The following is a 6,914-nucleotide window of genomic DNA, read 5'->3' as shown; positions in this document are numbered from 1 at the left end:
TCCTGTTTTCGCCTAACCTTCATTCTACATTTACATGGTAAAGCACACACACACACACATATATATATATAGATAGATAGAGAGAGAGAGAGAGAGATGTATAATTGTCTATGAACCTGCTTTTAGCTTCACATCTTAACTGTAATATTAATGTTTTCTACCCTACTGAGTTCCTTCCTTTACCACTATCTCTTTGAATTCCTAAGCACTGATCACATAATCTTTTGTCTATATGACAAACCCACTAATACATCTCTTCAAATGCTGAGTGTTCACCATCTGCTAATGCATAAGTGTTTTTTTCTGTGATAGTTACCTTTATTTCATATGAGTGTGATCTAATTAGCAAATGTAGGTATAATTGCTAAGGTATATTACTTAATTTCTGTTCGTGTATATTACTGTTTGTTTGTTTAAAAATGTTTGTAACATGCTGGGGCTTTTTTCCCTGGACTTATGCTGAAAAAGGGTTTTTGGCTAAACCCGTTTGAACTAGCCTGGTAAACAAAAGCAAAATTAAAATAAATAATATTAGTAATAATAATGCATGTATATTTATATGTATGTGTGGTTGTGTGTAAATAAAGAGATAGATACAAGAACAATATAGATGAATTTAGATAAGTATATATACGTGTGTGTGTAAGGAGAGTTAGATACAAGAATGATATAGACGAATATAGATAAATATACATAGATAGATCGATAGAGAGCTATAGATATAGATCAAAGTCATAAAAAAGCATCTTTTACAAACTTATCACAACTGTAAGCTCCAAAACGTTTCCCTTTAGGCCCTTAATCTGGGGTACAGGTTTACAGGTAAGTCCCAGGTAATCAGTCTGCAGACCATTACAAGCCTAGGCAATAACCCATATTCAAAAGTTCCCTCCAGCCTCAAGTAGGCAAATCAAGATAGCCCGGGGGAGAATTTGAAGCTGCTAATCCAGTTATCTAGGTTTGCCTTGAAGGTGACTATGGTGCTACTCTGCTTGGCATGTAGTGGGCTTTTGTTCCAGAGTTGGGAGATACAGTGTTATGAATCTATCTTACCAATGTGTCTTATTCATCTTTTGATGAACGTTTAGTTCCTTCAGCAGGGTAATTAAAGATTCATTGATTTTGCAAAGGAATAGGAAGTTAAAGAGGATCAGGTCTTTCATGACGTGAAGGGTTAGACACAGATCTCCATGGAGGAGTCTGTAACAGATTGAGTACAGAGACAGGACTATCAATCTGTCTTTATAACAGAAACATAGCTAGATTATGCAGTTCCCCCTGAATTGTTGCTCTCTCACCTCCATGCTGAAGACCCCCAAAAAAGCTTGCTATTGTTGAAATGTCACACACAAAGCACTTCAGACATGACTTCAAATGCAGTATTAGCATTAATTTCTGAATGGTGGCTCTGCACTACTGCCCCCTAATACCTTGCACCCCTTCACCCCACCCTAGTTATGCCTTTGCCTGAATACTGAGATTTTTCAAGCCGCTAATCATTTTAGTTATGAAGTCTCTAATATTGAGTGATGTGTTCAGACAAACATGTGCCAAAAGGAGCGTTGTATTCAGTAATGCGTCTGATGAGATATGAATAAAGGGGAATATAAAACGTATTTAGCTGTAGAGGCATTAGTTGCCTTTGGAAATTATTTGCACCAGATAGAAGACTCTCTAAATTGCTGTGTGTGTGTGTGTGTGTGTGTGTGTGTGTGTGTGTGTGTGTGTGTGTGTGTGTGTGTGTGTGTGTGTGTAAAATATATATATATATATATATATATATATATATATATCTATATAGGAAACCAAACACGTGAAAAACAAGATGAAGTGCGGGTGCAAGTCCAACCCACACCACGAATCCACAAATGAAAAATAAACGCTGATGTTTAACGCTAGTTTATTTTCAGTAAAATTAAAAAATGTAGATTATATGACATAAAATACACTCTTGTAAATATGCCTATCTCATGTAACTTTTCATCCTAAGAACAGCTGAAATGTTACAATTCTCATTGAGGCCGGGTAAATTGAAGGCATCTAATCTGATTTGCCATTCCAGTTCCCGTAACTCCAACATGAGAGAAAGAGGGCCACCTCTCACACTAGGTGACATTCGGTCAATACCCATAAACAAAAATTTATGGTCTGAGTTATTTAATGTATGTTTGGCAAGGTCCCCTAGGGGACAATAGTCTGTGGGGCGTGTAATTGGTGTAAATTCTTAAAACCGGGTGAAAGTTTCTGTTTGAAAGGGAGGAAATATCACATTTACCACAGAATTAACTGTGAGACAAAATCAGTTGTGTATATTGCGTTTTGCCAACAATGTCCAGCATTTTATGTTGGTAAGACGGATCGGAAGTTGAAGGAACGTGTCTATCAACATGTTTACGCTATTAGGAATAGCAAGATTGACAACGCCCTTGCCAAGAACAGAGTCAGTGAGGGGCTCTGCCTCACATGGACTGGGATTCTGTTCCATAGTGTAGAGAGTCTCTGGGTGATGAATCTGTCCCTCCAGCACGTCCTATTTATATCCGTGTTGAGGTTTAAGTCTCTTGCTCTCGTGGCTCTGGTGGATTTGGATTTTTTGAGGTGGAGCATGTCCATTAATTCCGGGTTGGACATGGCCTTGTATGTCAGGCACAGATCACCTCTGAGCAGACGGTATGCGACTGAATAGAGCTGGAGTTTCTTCAGTCGGGCATCGTATGACATATGTTTGAGCCCCTTTATCCTTTTGGTGAGGAACTTTTGGGGTCTTTCCAACTGCTGCAGGTGTCTGGTAAGGTACATTCGAATGGGGCGTTGTACTCAATCATTGGTCTGATAAGTGAAGAGTACAGGGTACAATGACCTCTCCTGATCTGGATGTGAATCCCTTCATGATCAGGTGGGCAATGTAGAAGGTCTTCCTAACCACTTTGGCAATGTGAGTGTCAAAAGAGAGGTTATTGTCAACTTGGGTCCCCAGGTCCCTGATAACTTCTTCCGTGTTTAATGGATTACCACCTATGTGGTAATTAGGGGTTACCTTGTTTTTCCCAAAGGGTATGACTATACATTTTTTGGCATTTAGCTTAAGGCCACGGCTCTGGCACCAGTTATCCATTTCTATGAGACCTTTCTGGAGGATGTCTGTGTCTGATGGAGTGTTAATTATGGTGCCCAGTTTGCAGTCATCTGCAAATTTTGTCAGCCACAATCCCCTATGTTTGCCTGCACTTCAGAAAAATAAATGCCGAACAAGAGGGGCCCAGGACTGAGCCCTGTGGGACACCGCTCGTGACCGGCTTAGAGTCTGACATGGCACCAGCAACTCTAACCCTGTGTGTTCTGTCCTTGAGCCAGTTTGCAACCCATCTTGTGACATATGGGTTTACATCTAAGCTGGTGAGCTTTTCTATGATGCCCGAGTGGGGTATTGTGTCGAGCAGCTTTTGCTATGTCAAGGTAGGCTGTGTGAACTGCCTTACCCTCATCAATGGCCTTAGTGACTGTTTGAAAAAGTCGACCAAGTTCAAGAGGCAGGATCTGCCCTTGACAAAGCCAAATTGGGTAGGATCCAGTGTCTGTAGGTCCCCAATGTCTTTATTTATGAGTTCCATTATGATCCTCTCCATAGCTTTGCAGACAAGGCTCGTCAAGCTTATGGGACGGTAATTTCAGGGTCCGTAGAAGCACCGCCTTTGTGGAGTGGGACCACAGTTGCCGTCGCCATTCTTTGGAGTGTATCCTGTAGTAAGGCTAAGATTAAACAGCAGCCTTATGTGTGGGTTTAGTTCCTCATTGAGTTCGTGTAGCACACAGCCGGGGACACCGTCATGTCCCATTGATGCTGTGTTTTTGCTTTAGAGAGAGCAGCTCTCACCTGGGCATCTGAGATGTTTGGGAGGCTAGACTCTGGTGGGATAGATATTTCTCCTTTTGGGGGAGGGAGGAGAAATTTGCACTGAACCTGTCTGCCAGTATGTTGGCAATGTCTGTGGGTTCAGTGATTTTTTATCATTTTGGACTAATTCTGAGCATATCTGGGAGTTTCCACCCAGGTTTCTAACATAGCTAAAGAAGGCTTTATGATTGTCTTTTGTGTCATTAGCGATTTTTCTCTCAAAGTTGGCCTTGGATGATTTTATGAGTGATCGTAGTTTTTGCTAGTATTGATCAGAGATGCCTTCCCATTTAGGGATTTTGCTCTGTCATGTAGTAGCTTTCTCCTCTTGTTGTAGAGTTTGTTTATGGCTGGAGTCCACCAGACCTGGCCTGCCTTTGGTGGAAAGGGTCTTGATTTTATTAGGGATTGCTTGATCCATACATTCCTGGAGGTGCTCGTAGAAGGCATTTGTAAGGGTTTCAGCAGCGTGGGTTGTGGTTTCCACTGGCTCGGGGCCTTGAAGGATACCACTCCAGTCTTAAGAAGTGTGAAGTTTGCTTTTGAGAAGTTCTTCACTGTGGTCTTTTGCTGGGGTGGGGGCGGGATGTGGATCTCCAGTGAGATTAATTTATGGTCTGATCTCACCAATGAGGGATATACTTCCGGTGTGGAGCATTTTGTCCCCATGTTTGTGATGATCAGGTCTAGTATATTTTCTCCTCTTGTGGGAATGGTGACTAGTTGCTCCATAGCATTTGAGTTTATGAACTCAAGGAACCTTTGGGCTAGGGTGTTGGGGCTTGAGTAATGTTCCCAGTCTATGTTTGGGTAGTTGAAGTCACCCAATATGATGGTGTTTGGAGAGACATTTATACTCTCCAGTGTCTTCAGGAAGGCTGTGTGGGTTTCCTGAGTTTGAGAAGGTGGTCTGTAGCATGTTACAAACTGTAGGGCAGTTTTACCTATGGTTAATTGCACCTGGATGGTCTCCGATGCTTCGTGCATTGCCACTAACCTGGAGGTGTGGGTATCCTTTATGAATATGGATACTCCCCTCCTTTTGTGGTTCGGTCCGGATTTTGGGGCCGGAACGCATGATATGAGGTATAACCTGATAGTGCTGGGGTGCTCTCAGGAGCCTTGAACCAGGTTTCAGTCACAGCACAAACATCGATGTTCTCCATACTGAGGAGGGCTTCGAGGGCGTGCATCTTGAGGTTTAGACTTCTGGCATTGAGCAGTATTACCCTTAGTTTTTCTCCATTTTTGTTTTCTAGGGCGGTAGGTTTATCATTTGAGCTTTGCCTAAAAAAGGCACTATGGGGGTGGCAAGAGCCTTTGCCAATATCCGGAAGCCCAGGGGTGACAGGTGCAAGCCGTCCCTTGCGAAGCAGCGTGGCTTGTCATGCATGTCATCCCAGGCAGACAGACATTGGATCCCCTTAGAATGACACCAGTAATTAAGCCAATTATTAAAGCTGATAATTTTGTCTCCGTATTGTGGCATCATTCTTGGTGAGGGTAGGATACTGCTCAGGGTCAGGGTCATACCAGCCTGGGCTACATAATCTGAGAGCTCCTCTGTGTCTCTTTTCATGTAGTCCAGGGAAGTACGTCTCAGGTCGTTCACACCGGCATGGACAATGACTGAGTCATACTTGTACTTGCTGTGGAGTGACCTGAGTGCTTGTGTTATGTGGCGGATTCTAGCGCCTGACAGGCAGCTAACTGTGATCTTTTCCTTGTTCAGTCTGGTGAGTGGGACGTCAGTGTATCTGACTATGGAGTCACCTATAACAAGTGTGTCTGGCATTGTGTTTGGCCTTAAGGGCTGTGACTGTTTAGCACACTGACTTTGAGAACTATGTGTTGCATGTCTTATGTCTTGAGGTGGCAGTTGCTTGGGTGTCTGCTTTGGAGGCCTCTGTAGTTTTGGTAGATTTTTGATCAGTGCCTCCGAGTATGTCTTTGTGTGTTTATGTGTTTGTTTTGCAGTTGTGATAGTTCTATGTGAAACTGGGTTTGTGGTGTGCGTGGTTTCCTTCTCCTCCTGTCTGGTCTTGCCAGTCCTGAGTTGAGAGAGCTCAGCCTCCAGTTTGGCTATATAGTTGCATCTCTCACATGTATTTGTGTTTTGTGGGAGAAGGAGTGGGTTGTCTGTGTACATGAGGCAATTGTAACATTGCCTCAAGATGCCCAGATTCACCAGCTGAACAGGAGAGGACGCTAGCAACTGACCCTTCGACATGCTAGAAAAAGTTTGCTGTGTAACTGAGTCAGAAGGGACCTATAGGGAAATGGGTACTCAAGGGGATTCTAGGCTAATGTAGTACTTTCAAAGAAGAAGGGAACAGGCTCCAACCACAAACGACAGGCTCCTTCAACCTGAATCCACAAGCGCAAAACAGTCAGCAAGCCGAAATCCGACAATAAGCTGCACTAGTGTTTTAAAACGCACTTTATTCCACAAGCAAATAACGTGAAACGCTCAAATCTAACGCAATTGCTGGAACTGATTAATAAACGTTTGGACACGCTTACAGAGAAAGTGGATAGCGTAAGCGCATTGAGTCAGCATCATGCTGACTCGCCAGGTTTGAGAAAAGGAAAAAACACTATGGGACAAGGAGACGGAATAACTACAGAAAACCGGACATTGGTCCATAATGAACAACTAGGGGAATGTAGTAAAGGTAACAAGAGGATACATGACGACTTTTTTGACACAGGAAACTGGCTTTGTAACGAACTTACTTTTGATGGGGAACACAATGCTGATACAGCCGAGAACAATGCAGTAAGTACATCCAGTTTAACAGACGAGTTAAAAATGTTTGATGTGAACTTATTCAAAATGAAAAAGGCACAATTAGAATTAAACTATTTAAACAAATGTATCAAAGAAAGTATAGTGCCAAAGGGGCTCAGACTTTTTTCTTACCCGAATGGACTAGAATTCGGGTCAGATTTCTTCAATGAGCTGACAGGGTTATACAATAAACATGGACTAGAAATCTTGAAATGTATGACCAAATAC

Source organism: Protopterus annectens, chromosome 7.part0 (assembly GCF_019279795.1).
Source record: "Protopterus annectens isolate FY-2018-M chromosome 7.part0, PAN1.0, whole genome shotgun sequence".
NCBI lineage: Eukaryota > Metazoa > Chordata > Ceratodontiformes > Protopteridae > Protopterus > Protopterus annectens.
This window is presented reverse-complemented; position numbering follows the sequence as displayed.